The sequence below is a fragment of the Gambusia affinis genome, linkage group LG03, assembly GCF_019740435.1.
Source record: "Gambusia affinis linkage group LG03, SWU_Gaff_1.0, whole genome shotgun sequence".
NCBI classification, from domain to species: Eukaryota; Metazoa; Chordata; class Actinopteri; order Cyprinodontiformes; family Poeciliidae; genus Gambusia; species Gambusia affinis.
The window spans coordinates 18,006,277-18,024,889 of NC_057870.1; the positions used below are offsets into that span (position 1 = coordinate 18,006,277).

An 18,613-nucleotide genomic window follows, 5' to 3' on the forward strand; every position below is an offset into this window, starting at 1 on the left:
ACCGCAGCCTTCAGAGGACTGTGAAACAAAGCTCATTCAAGACTCTTACGGAGATTCTCAAGGAATCGGTTATTTTTTGAAACCAAGACACTGACCTTTCATAAAGGACTCACCTGTGAATCCAAGAATGTTAAAAACACTATATAAGAATAAAATCAGATGTAATTTGACCCAGAGACTGGCTAAAGAGGTCATATTAAAGTGGTGTCTATACCTTTTCTCATGCAGATCAAAATCAGTATAAATTCAAAGTACTCACGTGTTTTTCCAAGTTAAAGAGCAAAATAATTTAGGTGTGTATTCTTTTAACCCAGTCAGTTTAATGTCAATTATTTAATGACACAAAGCATGCGTCATTGTAAATCCAAAAATGTGCCTCAGAGGTTTTCCTTGATAAAATAACTTTTTTTTGTGAAGTGTTTTTTTTTTTTATTCTGTTGTTCCACAAAATGTTTTATTCTGTTCTCGGCAACAAAAACAAAAACTTCAGAAGTCCAATACAAGAGTGTGCCTAAAGTCTGTTTTGGAGTAAAAAGTCACTTGATATTTGTGGCCCCACTATGAAATACAAAATAAAAAAATGAACATGGATAGTTACAGAAAAACACTTGGTGTTCATTGAAAGTCTCTGTAGCTGGAAAGACAAATTTGTACCATTTTTTAAGTATGTTTTTTGGCCACAATTTGGGGTTAGGGTATATTTCAAGGACAAAAGCATATTTTCCACTGAAAATATTGCACATTTTCAACTTTACTTTTTACTAAGTAAGGCTTCGCGTAATTTTGTAATATCAGCTTGGATGTTGTATTTTACGAACCTGAAAGCTGAGCGTGGAAATTATTCGGTTGTCATTACAAGTAGGGCTATCTTGGAGCTGTTGCCTTGCAGCAAGTAGGTCCCAGGTTCAAATCCTGACTTGGGGTCGTTCTGCATGGAGTCTGCATGTTCTCCATATATACATGTGTGGGTTCTCTCTGGCTGCACTCATTTACATGCTCTGTGTTCGCTTCTTAATAAAATTTTCTGTGCAATAATGCTACAGAAATCCGTGGTGAACTCCTGTTTGAGTTGCTGTTTCCTGTATTTATTCACAAGCTCGGTAAGTTGCAGTCATTAACGCAAACGTGCCTGATGCTCTGCAGCCTGTCTCTCACCAGGTGTCACTGTGGAACAGTTTTAGAACTTGGTCTGGATCATCTTTTCTGTTCCCACTTCTGCCCAAAGAGGTAACCATCTGGATAAACAAAGTCAGAATAAAAGTATGTCCGGAAATGCATTTCATGGTTTCACTGGATACATGTTTAAAACGTGCCTTGTTGCTGTGGAGCAATAAAAATCAAACGTAAGTACTTTAAATGCAACTCATCAAGCATTGCAAATTAGTTTGAGGAGGGGTAGAGGGGTGGGGGTTATAACAAGTTGCATAAGCTGATAGAGATACTACACCCCCTGAGTTTGAGCGGGTTGGCTTGTTTATGTCATCCTCAAAGCTTCAGCTGAAACTTTACAGGGTCTTTATGTCAGAAAATACGAATAATATCAAATGTGTCCATGGGATTATTTACATGCAACCTAAAATTGTGGCGGACCTACTTAAAAATGTAATAGTACGAAGACTTTTTGCGAAAGTCAGAACTTTCTGCATCTTGCACATTCCGTTCCTGATCCTGGGACTCCAGGCTGCAGCAAGACTACAGAGGAGCTACTTCCTGAAAAAGGAATTTCAAAATAAAATTACCCATTTTCATTTAGATTGTTCAACAACAGTGATATCAAAACGCTTTAAAACAAATTTGAAAATCATCTTCACATCTTGTATTATGTGTGTTATATCTATCCATCCATTGTGTTGTGCTCATCCTAGAACAGTAGGATTAGTCATTTTTCATAAAGGTGGGAAACTAGAAATCCCCTGTATTTTCTTTTATGGAGCAATTTCAATTTTGATTTTATACACTATCTCCTATTGTAAAAGCACCTCCACTTTCATTTCTAATTTTTTTATTTTCTCAGGTAAAGTGGCAAATGTTGACAAATACTGGTTGAACAGACTCACGTGAGTGGCTAATTTACTGAGAAATCACCTTTCAGAAATGTTTTGGAAGAATTTATTACAACTATCACTAACATTTTTCAATGTGTATGCCATATTGGATTTTAAAAAAACTTCAGAAGTTTCAAAGTATGATATATCTCCAACCTGCAACCAAGAAGTACAAAACATTTGAAACAATTCTCTAACCATGGTTGAAAAAAGAAAAACAAAACTTCAAGCATTAACATTTTAGATTCAACATTCAGCAGAAATTAGGTTTTTTAAAACACTTTAATGCCTTTTCTATTGTACATAGATATATAGGATATATAGATAGGGCCTTCAACCCCTCATGTTTCTCCAGGAAGTGTGTTGTCCTCCTGCACAACTAACATCTCTGTCACTGAAACTGGTTGCTCCCATGAGGCCATTTGCATTAACGTCAGAATCCTAAAAAAAACTTCTGAGATTAACATAAATATTTTGAGAAATAGTCAGAATTTTTATCATTTTATAAGAATTCTGAGGGGGAAAAAAAATCTGAATTTTAAAATTAAACTAAAACAGAAAATCAGAGATTAAATTAAGAATTCTGAGATTAATGTGACAATTCAGATAGAAGAGGCTAGAAATCAGAGGTTAAAGTCAGAATTATTATTTTTTTCAGCTACCAAAAAAATTATTTGTTTATTTTGAAAGTACAGCAACCGGAAGTAATAGGCTGTACGCCGTCCATCTTGACAGCTGCTTCACACTCGCTTGGACCGCGGCATTTTTTTTTTACACGGCGGAAATGAACATCAAGTTCGTTGCTGAAAGTTTTCTTTTCCTCTTTTTTGTCGTGGAAGGCCAGTCGCATGCAGACACAATGAGAGAGAAAGCGAGGGGCTTTTCCACGCGAACCTTTCCCTCTGAAGTCCACGTTGTTCTGCTCCTGCTCGGCGCTTAGATGCTACTTTAGATGCCTCTCTGCACATTTCCGTTATGCGAAGTCCAACTTGGTGGTTAGTCGTCGTGCTGCGGTGGGTGCCCGTCCGAGATAACGGAGAACGTGAGTACGCATCGCAGACCTTTTCGACCTGTACCCACCTTTTCTCTCCTAAAACTGCTGCTACATGACGAACTTTTCAGGTTTCTGAAGTCCAACATAACCAGCTGCGGTTGTTGAAGTGGCGAAGTTGAAAAACATTTTACTTCTTTTCTGAGCAAACAGAACAGAAATGTGGTGGCGTGGAGTTTAAAGGGTCTCCCTCTGCACGTCACTGGTGTTACGCAGATGTTTTTGCACATAAGTTAAAAATAAGTATATATAAATGTGTATATACCTAAGATAGACATCATGTTAAAACTCATGGTCTTTCATTGCATCGTTAGTCTGTCTGGAAAAAAACAAAAAAATCCGTCAACTAGTAGCTAATCTCTCTACTTTGGAAACATGTGCTGCCTGTCGGTGTTTTATTTTTATTTTTACTAAAATTTGGCACAGAACTGTCTCCGGTCACCATGGTGATGACGCAACTCTAAGGTCATGTCACGCATCGTGCATGTCCACCTATGTGTTCCTATCATTATTTGTATATTAAAATGGATGCAATTAGATTTTTTTTTTTTTTGTTCTTGCGGGATCATTTGAGGAAGCAGATATTTAGTTTTATGAGCAGCTGCTGAGTGTCCGGCCAACCAAAGCAGTGCTGTTTGTGTCCATGTGTGTCTCCTGGCTCAGTTTGCCTATATTTGTCATGAGCACGTTCAGTTTTAGACTCCTGGCATTTTCACTGACCTATTCCAAGGTTCAGATTTAGGTCAGGCCATTTGTTTTCTTGTTTCTGGTAGGCTCACTGTTATGTTTTATGACCTCTTTAACTCAAAGTCCAATTCTCGGCTTTAAAGAGTCTAAATTAACAATTGCGCATCTTTACTGAGACACATCTTTTCTGTGCTGCTTGCAGGATCGAAAGCTTACTGCAAAATTGTTACTAAAGTAATTTTAAGTTTACTTTTAATAAGACAGACTGGCAGTTTTGTTTAGCTGTGTGGAGCCTAGTGTGGAGCCTATGCCCCTTCCTGATCGTTTGCTGCTCACTGCTTGTTAGCTGCTTTTTGCTGTTTATGTTTGGTCATGAGACAGTGACAGTAATGCATTGTATAGGGCCACAAATGCAATATTAGTATTGGATGTTGGTATCAGTCCAAATTTTCATATTGGTGCAAGGTTTTGACCCAGAATCATGTTTAGTCTGGTGGTGGTTGGGTCGCTCGGCAGTCATTCATCCACCTGCCCGCCGTGTTTTTGAGCTAAAAAATGTCTAAAGTTTGCAGGAATTTGGAAAATATCACTTGACAATTATGTGTTATTGGAAGATTAATATCTGAACACCAACTATAGACTTAAAAAATGCAAACATTTAAAAAAAAAAACTTAAATAGATGAGCAATACTAAGCCTGGGTGGGGGCACAAGTAAAGCCTGGTGGCCCGCCAGGCTTATAATGCACTGGGGGAAACCCGGTGGTGCATTCCTATTCTAAACATTTTCTCCAAATCAATAAATAAGTCCTCTAGACATCATTATCACTATAGTAGTCAGTATAGTCTATTATTTTAAGTCAGAATAATTGTTTTTCTGTTTTAGTTGGCTCATATATGTTGCTTAGTTTGTTTGTTGAATGCTGTGAAGCACCATTAATGTTAACACCCTGAGAGAATCTCACACATGCCCATGTCTAATCAAAAGTCAGGCTTTCAAATTTTATCCAGTTGCATGCAAGCACCACTTTAAACAGTGGTAGCACTAGATGCATTAGATATTACGAATAAGTTGATTCTTAAAATTTGGTGGAAATACCTGAAATTCTTAATTGCCGACATGCATAAACTGATGTGCAAAACGTTTTCCTGAAACGAGATCAAGCTAGATTGTTGATACGTTTCTATCAATACTTTTTGCTGCAAAATGATTTCTGCAGCTTAGAGTTTTTTTTTGTTTTTTTTTTTTGCTGTGAAGACTGTGAACGCACGTATGCATGTTGCATCTGTTACCTCTTCCTCCTGCAAAATGGCCACAAGCTGGTGTTTTAAAAGTCTGTCGTGAATAGTTGTAGGAAAAGCGTGTTCTCTCAAAAAGAAAGTAAAAATGTCTAAATATTCATAACGCAGCTCGCCTTGTTCTCGTTCCTGCTGGTTTAAGGTGAGCATCACATGATGCAAGTATTCCCTGAAAAACACTTCATTCTAGTCAGATTTTAATATTAAACAATTATCTTGTCAGTTGCTTAGAAACAGTAAGACTGGCTGTAACCTACACATCAAACACAGTGTAAAACTAGCGTTCTGTCGTGTCATATTGACTTTCTTACTAGATTTGAACCGATCCATATGTTTTGAAACGCATTTCGAGTTTGTAGTAATATCAGAACCCAACTGAGGTTTAAGTTCCTGCTAGATTTAGTCATTTAGATGCAATCGATGTCCCACCTTGAGTCACTGAACACAAAAGAGAGACAGACGTGCCCCAGGGTGAGGAAGCAACGTCTGCTAACATGCTTTCCAGGGTTTTACTCGCCTGCAGATTGCTCTTTGGAAAAAGACAGGCCTAGACAAAACCTCTGTAATTTTTTTTTTTCAAGCGTTCAGACTCTTACTTTGGACTTCTGGTCATAAAATAATTGTTTTTGTTGCTCTTTAAGTGTTCTCTTGAAATTTGCCGAGTTTATCCTCATGCCAACCGTACAGTAAAACCCAACTGAATCTCTACAATTTGATGAAGTTGAATTTTCTTCCCTGAATCTTGTGGCACATTAGATTAACTCTGTTGTACATTTTTCCTGCTATGAATATCCTGGGATTCTCCCCCAGATGGTGGCATGACACTTGATCAGTGGGGTTATAACAAGGTTTTCTGCAAATTGACAAGATTATTTGGTTGGCCTGAGTGTGCACTGAAAATAAATCTCCTTGAAAGGAAAAAAAAAACCAACTTCTTCTTGGAAATTCAGCAATTTTTATTTTTATTTTATTTTTGTCAATTCTCTCCTCCTGCAGCTTGGTCTCCCTGCTTGTAGTCATGCAAAACAGGCATTGCAGAAACACAAACTAGAAAATGTCACACGCTGTAACCCCGAGTATCAGCTGCAGATCAGGCAATGTCATGGTTCCATGTCTCTAGCTGAGATGTTATCGCAGACATCAGCTCTTCCGTTTCCCTCAGGGTGTTCTAAGAAATCCACTGGTGAGAGCACGAGAAAGACCTGACCCACTGTGGCCTCGCAGGGAGGGGATGTGAGCGCGAAAAGAGTGAAATGAGAAGGATTGGAGCTAATTCTGAGGATAACCTGGCAGGCAAATACGGGTCAGATTCTGCCAGAAGAGAAAATATAAAATAAAACCCAGATGCATGCAACGAAGTGAAAATGTGGCTTTTTCTGTCTGGTGACAAAATGCTTTTTTTTTTTTTGTAGTAAGTGTGTATTTATAGTATCTGGCTTACTTTGCTGTTAATGCCATAAATATCAGCTTTTAAGGCCTGCAGTGTCCCTGAGTGTGCTTTACAATAAGCGTTGTTTAAAGTCGCTGTACTTGCTCGTGTTTACTTCAGAGCAAATCTGTCTTCTTTTTTCTTTTTTTTTTTTGTTGGAAGAATGTTGATTATAGGTTCGATTTATCTGCAGCACTGCAAGGATGCTGCTAAAAAAATATGAATGTGCCTGTAGACTGCAGGTTTCTTCCTCAGGTTGTGCAATCAGACTTGTGAAGAGAAAGCTGTGTGCTTCTACAGATCTGTCCAGTCCCCAGGCTGAAACAGTCTTATGACTTTTAATAAGTTAGTTTGATCATCAGTTCAAGGTTTCAGTCACTTTTCAAACAAGATTGTTGGGTGAAAATCCCAAAACTGTGTAGTTTCTGTTTTATTAGCAAAACCCGAAATCGGATAAACGGAAAAGTGACGACAGTGAAAACAATTGTCTCATTGGTGCTTACACACACCGAATACCTACTGTGGTGTGTGTATTTAGCAGAAATGGGAGTCGAGCCTCAGCTGAAGTGAAAGTAGGATCTCATTCTCACGCGAAAATACCCCGTTTGCATCATGTTAGTATCTGCTCAAATGCAGAATATGCTACCGATGCAGAAATCTTGGGTTATTGGGTATTTTGTAAGAGCGAACAGTAAAACTCGGAGTGGCTCCTCATTAGTCCCAATGTGGAAAAGTTTATAACTCCTGAAATAGCCTTCCAGGAAGTCAGATGGCTGCAGATGATTCACAGCAGATCAGAGTGACTGAAGGAGTCAATTATCTCTCAAGCAAATCCCTTCACACAAAGTCACGCTTACGCACACACACACACACACACACGCACACAAACACACACACACACACACAAGACAGCGTTGAAGATTTTGAGTCTTACCATGAATTTCACAAGTCACAATGAATCAGAAGCACATTACAAGCAGGGGTGCAGCGGGAGGGTGACTCATTCATAAAGTCATGACGGAGATGCTTGTTGTGCTCAAATATTTGAATTGGCTGAAATTGTCTGATTTGACTCAACCGAGTCATGAATGATGAGTTGTTGTTGTTGGTTTCTCAGAAACGTAGCCTGGGGTTCAATGATTTCCAGTAAGGGGTTGAGGTGAGTTTGAGTCGCAGAGAAAAATGCTTAAAATGCACCAAAAAACGTTCCAGTGAATCCAAGGGCATGCAGAAGTTTGCATTGGAGGTGGGAATGACAAAGTTGCAAAAGCAGAAACCATGAAACCATTTTCATTCAGCAACCTTTGCGCTACTTTGCAGGATTTGATTGTGTTCGTCTCTAATGATACTGCAGCTGAAGGCTGCTGGGAACACATGGGTGTTTTTAAAGATACTTCAAAACAGGAAGTGAAGATGCCACTCTGATATGTGAAGGTCATGAATGAAAAACCCAATCATTGCCACTATATCCCCTTTTTTGGTATTTAAATTAGGAGAATTGCAGTTAACACCATGTGATCAGTGAACTAGCTTAGCTTCTTTTACTCATCCTGAGAGATGTAGTTTAGAAATATGAGCAGAAACAGGTAATAAATAGCAACTTTCCTGGCATTTAGTCATAATATGAATTTTGCTGAGATTTCTTAAAACAAATTTTTCCCTGTCACTTTTATATTGCTAAATAATAAACCACATATTACCATGAGTTACTGTACTTTGACAGCTCTGAGGGCCAGAGGTATTTTTTTCACCTCCTCTTATCTAAAAGCTCTATCAATTCAGCTTTTCCATGTCATTATGTGACTTTAGGGCATCCTACACATGTCAACATCTCTCTCTGCATGATATGACATGGCATGCAGTGTATTATAAATAATTTATTATCACAGAACCAGCTCCCTAGCTTTGCTGCTACCTTTCTAAGCAGTTTCGCCTCCGTCTTTTTCCCACGCCACAGGAAACGGCCAGAAAGTGGCCCTGACTTTATTTCTGTGTGTCTTAAGAATAGCAGCATTGTGTTATTGCTGTGGGAATGCAGTGGAGAGCAAGAGAATATTTTAGCCAAAACAAAAGCCCTGTGTACTTGGCAGTATTTTGTCTATACATGCAACAATAAACAAGAGGTGAAGCACAAAGACTCGGGGGTTTATTTGGCCGTTCTGCGATTCGTACCCCTCGTTACTTACCAATGTGTTGCCATTTCTCTGCTTCCTACTTTTATTTTGTACGTATGTGCTAAAACTGCTGGTTAGTTTTCATTATTTACAAGCATCAGGGAGATAAATTGTTAAAAAAATGCTCCAATCTTTTTCTGTTAACACATATTAAGTGGCATACTGCTGGTAGATATTACATATTTTATTCATTTAATCATATTTTCTTACTTTATATTATGTGTAAAATATAGAAAAGTGGTCAAATTGGCTATTTACACCAGCGCTGTGTAGTAGGCAAACTCTAGTCTGTTTCCCTACAAAGTCTGTTTCATTCGAGGAGGTGTGAATGGGCAATTGAAGTCTGGCTCGACTCCGAAGGCAGGAGTTGAAACAGGGCATTCTGGGTAAATACCACCGAAACAAACACACAAGTCTGGCGCTAGCAGAAGAAATCCTACAATTGCTAAAATGAGAGTACTCCATTTTTTATTGCATTTTGTGAAGAAGGAAGTTGCACTCTGTGTCTTCCTCAGAGGTTTTTATGTAATTTCCTCCAGTCGTTCTTGGTGCAGCGCCACCACAGGCGAGGGGAGGAACATTTTGGATCATTTGACAGTGCAGTGTGAAAGCGAACCACACCAACTGAAAATGTAACAAATGTTCCTACTTTGGTCCCCAATCCAACTGAGCCCACCAGACTATCAGGGGTTGAGTTAAAGTAGAGTGGGTTTTCTACTCTTTGGTGTGGTGTTGAAGGCCCCTGCTGTGAGTGCAAAACAAAGGACTGAAGCTTTCGGAGGGGATTTCTTTCTCAACAAGGTGTTAGAAGTATATTATCTCATTAGGTTATAGAAGTGGGTTTTCACAAACGTCTCTTTAAGATCAAATGCATCAACTGCAAGCTTTCAATGCGAAACTGGCAGAAGCTCTCGTTGCGGCCTTAATCAGCTGATGCCTTCCTCGGGTTGTGGGAACTCAGGCCCAGAGTTATCTCATGTTTCAGCGCCGCTTCCTCCCTTACAATATGTTCTTCAATTATGTAAGGTGCGCGTGTCTCGCTTTCTGCTCTGTTTGCCATCAAAGCTCTTTCACATCTCACTTCACGCAAACAGGAACCCGGAGCGTCAGCGCCCCATCCCGAGCCTGCAACAACTGCAGGTCTTTTATCCGTCGCCCTCCACTTTCATGCAGCCAATCAATCAATCAGCCAACGATTTGTAAAAGAAAACACTTAGCCGCGTGCAGCTAATGTCAGGTTGTTCCACTTTTGTTTGTTGCACAGCGGCATTTTCCACTCAAGTATAAAACATGAAGTGAAAGGGACGAGGAGAAAGGTCACCTCATGTCAGTTCGTGTTAACTGGTGTGTTGGCTACCAGTGAGACCCGGCTACTCAGCCTGACTAAACAATGCTGAATAGTGGCTGTTGTGGAGAGGATTCCTGGCATTTTTCTTCTGAGAAAAGATTCAAAGAATCCTGGATTGTGAGGACAACCTGATAGGACCCTATTGTTTCTCCAATGTTTATTAGTTACTTAATAGTTTAAAGTCGTTTTTAGACTGGTTATATTCAAGCTTCGGGTAATTTTTTTATTTTTATTTTAAATAAATGTTGCTAAATAAATGATAATAAAAAACTAAGTGATAATAATTAAATATTTATATTTTTGAGCCTCTAAACTATTAAATGTCATAATTCAATACTGGTGCAGTTAGTGGCTTAATTAAGCTCAAGTTGTGGAGAATTACCACGCTTCCCCAAAACACCTGAATCTAAGCCTGTCACAGTAATCAATAAATCAATTAATTGCATAATAAATTAAAACAAGCTCAATAATTTCCATTTGGAAGATTGCTTTTCCTCATGTCTGTCTCTTTTTTTTAGCAAATTGGTCTCAACAAGACCCTTTTTTGAAAGGCAGTTTTGTTCAGAGACTTCAGCATCTTTTTTATTTTAGGTGTTTTGTTTTTATGTATATAGAAAAAGAGTGAAAGATATATAAAATATCTCCCAGTGCCAGTGTTAAAGGTTCATTAGGAATTAAAGTTTATTGATCCTTGCATTATTTAATAATGTACTTGCATTATTATGCCATTATGTTCCTTGAAAATGAAGTCAAAACAATATTATTGTGCATCGCTGTAACTGCTAGGACGATTTCCCAATCTGGAAAATTTTTTGTCATGACTCTCCTGCCTGAATCAGATAAATGGTTGGTTACCATGGCTTTGCAGCTCAATGAATGACCGCTGATGAGGGAAGTTGGCCATTTGATTCAGGTGTGTTGCAGAAGGGATACGTAGACAGTAGGACTGAACTGGAGGACCTCGCCTGTGACTCGGTGCATTCATCCTGAAATTTTGGTGATTTTTAATTTCTTTTCCTAAGAGAAGGAAAAGAATCATCATCCTAAAACCAAAGAAAAAAAACCTCTTCAATCCAATTCTTTACCTCAACATGAAGTCAACCATTTTGAGCTCTGATAACTTTGTCATGTTTTAACATTGTTTGCAATAATCTCCAGGGTTTTGGATTGGCAGATTTGCAAAGTAACTTTGACTTTTATTGTCATTCCAACATCCACTTAAAGTGAACATGGAACGAAATTATGTTTTGTTTGACTCAAGGACAGTTTTACAACCAGGAATTAAATCTAAGGGGACTGTTAAGATTACAAAATAAATATAAAAATCTCCACCAATGACCATCAAAGAATCAGCAAAAATGGGTTCTGGTGCCTATTTCATCTTCAAATTTTCCAAAAAATTATTTTTGCTAAGGGGAAGCATGCAAAAGTCCTCAACTGAACTGATTTGGCCTGAGGTGCTCAATGTTTTCCGTTTTAATTGTAATTCATAAAGTCTGTTTTACAGGATGTATTCATGGATGAATGTACATTTATCATAAGAACTAACATATAATCATTATTTTTCTCCACTGTTTGTTCCACAAAACTGTCAATGAATACCAGTAAATTTCAAAACATTTTGAATAAATTACACTTATTTTTTTAAGTAAGTGGCATCTTGTTTTTTTAAGTAAGTGGAATCCCATATTTCAAATTTGAATGTTTTTCAAGTACAGAATTTGTGTTTTATTGCTGTGCCATGCACTCAAATCCATACAGTTAATGAAAAAAATAAGTACCGGTAATAGATTATTTTATTTTTTTTTGTCATTTATAAGCTTTTTTGTTATACAAGTACCACAAAATGATGCTCCAAATCACCCACATGTTGTGACCAGGACACTAAAACTCAAGGAGATTTGTGAGAATGTCGTGATGATTTCAGAAATACAGAATGGAAATTTCATGTTTTTTGAATATAGTGCAACTTTATTGAAAATCTTCAAGAGCATCTCTGCCTCTAGTGTGTAACTTTAGCAACAGTTAGCTTCACTCAGTACTCATTAGCTTCATAGGTGTGAAATGAGCTGATCAGGTTTGGCTTTTTGCATGAAAACAGAGCGATAGACTTGCTTTGCTGTGTTATTTTGAATGAGTTTCCGTTTTTTGCAGGCGTCGGCTTTAGATGGAGCATGAAACAACTGGTCCATCTGTGTTTGCTTTAAAAAAACCCCCCCAAAAAACCAAAAAATGTTCTAAATATTCATGAATCTCATTGGGTTTTTTCTGGGTTTTCATCCAAGATGTTTTCCTGACCTTTGGAGGAGGAAGCGGTCGATTTGATGTTTTCGTAAAATAATCCTTCCACGTTGTCTTTATTATCACAGTGAACAAATGCAACAGGAGACGTTTTTACGAGCGGTGCTTGTTGTTGTAGAGCTCAGCACAAAAGGTCTTCCTTCAGCAGCTCTTGAATCATCTCCCCGGGTCTTGACGTGACGCCGTGGTCTGGTGTGCCTTTGTGCGAGTGTGTGTGTGCACACACTGCCTCTGCCTGTGTGCGCTGGTTGCTGCTTGCCAGGGCAGGGCAGGGCTTCCTGTTTCTGTGATTGCTGCCCAGGCAGAGCGGAGTCGAGATCCTTTCGTCTCTGTTCCTCTCTTGCTATGCCACCTGGACCTTTACCCGCAAACTTGGCCCCATCTCTTCTCCTCTCGCCTCCTCGCCTGCCTGTTATTCTCGCTTCCTGCCTGCCCTCTCATTATTTCTAGCTATCCTTGTAATTTTTTGTCTCTCTGTCTCCTCCTCTTCCTTTCCATGCTTGATATCTCTCTCTCCTTCCAGCCTCTTTCTTTGAACAGCTCCCACTCTGACAAAATCACTGACTCTCTTCTTCCTCTGTAAATCTATCCACCAGTCTGATTCATTCAGTGATTCACAGACTGAAAATTCAGAGGCGCTAATAAAAATTTCCATTTTTTTTTTTCTTCTGGGGTCTGTGGTGCACATGTTGGTGCATTTTATTAATAAATTTTTTTCCCCCCTCGGCCGGTTTTTACAGCAAAATCTGGAGCTTTTGATGTCTAACCGGGCCTTGATGCCATGCAGATTAATTGAGTCACATGCAACAGATTGAATCCGGCCGATCTCTGCAACAAGGCCAGAGCTATAAAAAGGTCAGACGGAAGTGGCTTGTTGTAAATTACATTTTACCTAATGAGTAATCTCAATTAGCAGCACATCCCATTTTGGCAGGAGTAAACCACCAAACTGTGCACGGAGTACGGGAACAAACTTGTCGAGATGCAAACCGGGTCTTTTGGATTCGTTTTTCTCTTGAAAGTGGAAAAGAAATTATTAAACTGATTAGTAAAGTTGAGAAATACTTGAGGTTTGTTGTTTGTGTACGTATTTGTAGCAGAAAATAGTTTATCTTTACTCTTAGGGTTGCTAAAAAACAGCAAAAGTAGAAAATGTTGCCTGTAAATTATCCGTCTATCCAGTGAACTTTCATAATTGTAAAACAGGATTTGAATAAAATCTCCTGTTGTTCTTGGCTAAATATCTGGAACATCTTTGTCTTCATACATTCAGTTGCTAATAAAAATTTGAAAAGTACTCGAATCTAAAACGCTGAAAAAGGAGAAGTGCACAAGACTTGTTGAGACATTAATCCAGGTCAACAAGCAGTTCTCTCATTGATGAAAATATGACCAAATCAGTTAAATGAACTCATAGCTGTTTCTGTAGAGAAACTCAGATTATCAGCTATAAAACAAGAATTAACTAGTAAGGAGATTATTTGCTGACTCGCTGGAGAAAGTCTGAATCTCATATCTAAAGATCTTGTTACAACAAATATGTGAAGCAGTTCCTCAAGGTTGTTCAGAGTTGGGTTTTGCATAAAATCTTTTTGTTAATTATGTCAAATATCAAAAGTATTATTTTGTTTCTCTGGTTCTTATGTAGTCTTGAACCATCAGGAATCGGGATAAGAATTGTTTAAAAAGATAAAAGGCTAACGTTTCCAGACTTGGTTCAACCTGGGTTTATGTCCCACAATTTTTGGAATTTTGTGTACCTGGTCAGGCCAATCTGTGATTGTTTTTTTTTATGATTTAATAAATCAAAGATAATCTCCCCCTACTTGGTGTAGATCTGATGAGATGAAAAGCTGAAAAAGCCTTTTTATCCCAATTCAGAACACCAACATAACCGTTGTGTTGTTTCACGATTTGTAAAGCACACAGATAGTCAGAGCCCACCAGTGAAGTGTTAGAATGAGCAGAGCACAGTAAAGTAAATGGAAAAGTAGGAACCCTGCTTAATATCGTCCAGTTGACCATGCGCAAGAAAAATCATGTAATTGTGAATATTTTGTGTGCTCCTGAAGAGACCCAACCTGGTACAGGCTGCTTGTCTCACTGCGATAAAATCTGGCAGATGGTAACATCTGCAGACCGTAGAATTTAATACAATATAAGCAACATGAAATATTAAACATTTTTGCTGAAATAGAGGGAGAATAATCAAAGCATTTATTAATCCAATACTGATTGGTTGCGTGTTATTTTTAGACAAAGTCCTCTGGAGTCCTGCAGTGACTTGATTGTCATTAAAGAAGATTTTGTAGATATACAGAAATACGCTTTTGCCAAAACAATAATTAAATTCTTGCCATTCTATTTCATAGTCGGCGTCTTGCACGTATGAGAAGCAAGCTGCATCTCAGGCAGTTTTTGCATGACGCTCAGCATGCAGTCGGCGCTCTCAGTCGTCTGCTATGAATACTTGACCCAAAAGCTCAGAGACCACATGAGTGTGTGTGCATCAAACAAGCAGTTCCCAACCGAGGGCGACAGGGAGCACACAGTGGTGTGTGAGAACTGATACCGGGCTCTGCAGATATAAATAGGACCTCCCTGCAGTTGGGCTTCCACCAGTTGCACTGATAATCATCTCCGTGTTGTATAAGCGTCAGTCTTTGTGGATTTTAATTTATTGCCTTTTCTGGTGAAATACGTGAAATTTCCTGGGTTTTATTTGCTCAATTCTTCTGTCTGAGTTTGCACTGGATGCACTTCAGCAGCAGCTCATGTTGCTAGATGTTAGGCTCAGGTCCTGGTGATCCTCTACTAAAACAAAAGCATCAGATTTTCATGTTTGGCATTAAAAGGCTTTTAAATATTTACCCAAAATGTAAAAAAGTTAATATTCTTGTAAATTATTTGGCGAAATATTCCTAATTATCATCATGGTGACATAATTGCTGCACTACCAGTTCCAATTTAGTGTTGCTTTTTATAAGAATATTGTTTTTAATTGTCTTCCAAATTATTTTTGAGAAATGCAGCAAGATATATTTCAATGTCGTCTCCGCTGATTGTGAGGTTTAGCATCTCAGTTCCTACAATCCACCTCAATTCTGATGACATCAATGGCAACAAAATTTCAATTTGTTTGCCTACAGAATCTGAATGCATGGATTTCCTCCAAGAAGCATGTTGGAGTTGCAATGGTGCACACATAAAAATTATTTTTCAGCTATCATTTTGAGGCGAATCTCACTTTTAGGACTCTTCTTCTCTCTCATGCTCATTTTGCACCTTTGGCTGCTTTTTTTTCTTACCAGTTCTTTTGAGTTTCTTTGGTTCTGACCTCAGTAACTAACCTGCAGCTTCTCTGTGTCTTCTGAAACTTCAAACGAATTTCACTTGGATTTATTTGGGTTTGATCTGGAGTTGTAATTTATCGTTTTATAGCATTCAAGTCACAAATAAGATTTAGAGCTGCAATCAATCGAAACAGGGTTAACACAAAGTTTTTAGATGTTATTAGGTAAAATCTAAATTAGATTTGCGCATATTTATTACCATTTATCCCCATAATTCATAAAAACACTTAACTACAAAGAGACATGATCTGATTGTTTATGTCCATTAGATCATGGACAGAAAATGAGAGTTGGAAGGGACAAAATGGACATAGTTTGTTATGAAATGAGAGGTGAATTGGTCAGGCTACATTAATCTCTTCTTGTCTGATGAACTGCAGCAGATTTAAGTGTTTGGCAGCTTATCCATAAGTTGCTCCATTGTTTCATTGGCTCCTCATGGTGTTTGAGGTGTCAAATTACTTTAAACGGCATGAAAGACACGAGCGGAAGATGAGGGTGAAAGAAAGGAAAGAATGCTGAAGCACTGACTCATGTCCTGATGGAGTGTTTTCCAGTTTGTTTGGACTTGCCAATGTCGTTTGATCTCCAGCTGAACGTTGTTGCACAGAACCACAATGCGGCAACCAAGCATCAACTTAGGGTTAGAGTTCCAGGATAACAGCTGAGAAAGAACAACAAAGCCGTTTTAGCCTCTTTTTGTTCTCCCTGTGGCCCTCAGTTGAGGTAAAAATAAAGGGAAGCGAGGATCCGATCACATCTGGCGATCCTCATGCCAGAGAGAGGCGAGAGGATGAAAAGAAAAAGGAAAACCCTGGGAACAGAGACGGGCCCGAGGGATACGGCGAGAGGAAGTGCGTGTCTGTGCATGAGTGTGTGTGTATGTTCTGTAGTGGGTCAATGCTGAGTCATCGCTGGGCTGGCCAGGCAGATAGAAACAGGCTCTCGCGGTGGGGGGGAGAGGCCAGCTGGAGGGGGGCGAGCGCGCACTGAGCATGCTCCGAAAACTACAGGAAGGGAATTGGTTGTTGTGACAGGACACATCCAGGAACCGTGGTGACGCAATGTTTCACGATGGCACGTTTGCTCAGCCTCATTGATGCATGCAGACCGTCGGTAGATCCACCGCCGCTGCTTCAGGAAAACTTTCTGGTTTTATTAAGAGACTATGTACCAAGATTTAACAAGTTTTCATCTGCCAACGTCAGCCACAAGATAACGAGACAAGTTGCTCCATGTTTGTCTCGACCACAACGACTCCCCTCTACCCCCCGCCACCACCTCTCACTTCTTCCCCTCCTGTTTCTTGTGGGTTTCTGTGATATGTTGGACCAAGTCTTTAACCTCCCCAACTCCCATCATCCTTCTCTCACAAAACCTTGCACACACATGAATGCTTCCTGTGTTAATAAAACCTTCTTGGCACAGAATGAATCCTTTTCAGTGCTACAGCGGTTTAGCTGTAAGTGTGTTTTGATGTTCACTGGAAGAAGGTAACAGCAGAGAACTGGGGTGTTTTTGGATCAAATTGCCTCCAAAATTTTACAATATTTTATGTCATGAAGCCATAAAATAAAATGGTGCTTAATAATAAGAAAGCCTTTGATTGAAGCTTGGTTTATGTCTGTTCAGAGGACATTAGGATCTTTTTTTTACACTTTCATCATAATAATTAGTTAAGAAAAAACTAATTTTTACTTTCTGTATAGAAATCTTTAAAAAAGTAATAAAAACAAGAAATAACTTCGGAAAACCGGAAATTTATAGTTACTGGACAACAGTCAGTCACATTTGCTTGGTTGACTGAACTGTTTATGATTCTACTGACTATGTTTTAATGTCATAAACATCATTTCAGAGATTTTTTCTAATAAAAGTCAAAGTGTGGTGCACATTTATACTCGTCCTCCTTAATTTAATACAGGTGCAACTTTTTGTTGCAGTTTTGCCCATGAAAAGACTGAAAATCATGCTCTTTATTTTTTGCTAAGTAGCTTAAACTCAGTCAGGATTGTGAACAGCCGTTTGTAAGCTTTGTGTCAAATTAGCTTAAGGGTGTTTTCACACTTCATAGTCTTGGTTTGATTGGGAACTAAAATTTCAACACTGGTAACAGTTTCAGCTGATGCAGTTTGCTCTCAGCTGATGAGCCTGTTCACCCCCTAGCCTGTGGGGACGCTGCACTTAGAACCACTGAAGGAAGCAACACAAAAACCTCTAAAGAAGACGAGCTCAACTTCCTTCTGGTCAAAATATATAGAAAAATGAAGTACTGTCTGATTTTAGCGGTTGTAGGGTTTCTCTTTGTTTTGGTTGCATTTACCCAGAATGCCCGGTGCTATAGTCCACTCTCTGCGTGGTGTTCACACAGGCTTTCAAACTACCCAAGACCTAGGTTTTTAGGCAAAACAGAGTTTAGTTTTTTGGTCCACATTACAGTTTGATTATGCATTCACACCTCCCCAAAACAAACTTTCTATTCAAACAAAGGTTTTAGTCAGATTAAAGTGGACTAAACAGGGCTGGTGTGAATGCACTCTAAGACCTTTGACTGAGCCATGCTGATATATGTTTATGTTCGTGTCTGGCGGTATATTCACGATTTTCCTGCTGGAAGAGAAGCTTCTGCCCCCAGTTTGAATTTATTTTGCATGCTACAGCAGGTTCTTTCCCACATTTAGCTTGTTGATAAAGCTGAATATTGGCTCCCTTGCACTGTTAGTTTTCTATTTAGCCATCTTCTTCTGCATATATGCTGTATACCTCTACATTGATTTTTGCATTTCAACTTTTTATGACATTCTTGGAGATTTTTTTTTCTTCTTGCTAAACATCTATAAAGGCCAGATTTATGGAGGGACGACTAATAATTGTCCTGTTGACAGATTGTCCAACCTTAGTTCTGAGCTGCTGCTTTAATTAATGCTC

At 38.8% G+C, this 18,613-nt stretch overlaps 1 protein-coding gene across 1 annotated transcript in view; it reads left to right on the forward strand.

Moving 5' to 3' along the window:
• The first annotated feature begins 2,772 nt into the window (after positions 1–2,772).
• Positions 2,773–18,613, forward strand: part of sh2b3 (SH2B adaptor protein 3) — a 56,284-nt gene continuing 40,443 nt past the window's right edge. Inside the window, exon 1 of the mRNA XM_044110444.1 lies at positions 2,773–3,087. The gene's annotated coding sequence lies outside the window, so the exon portion shown is untranslated. The remainder of the gene's footprint in view (positions 3,088–18,613) is intronic.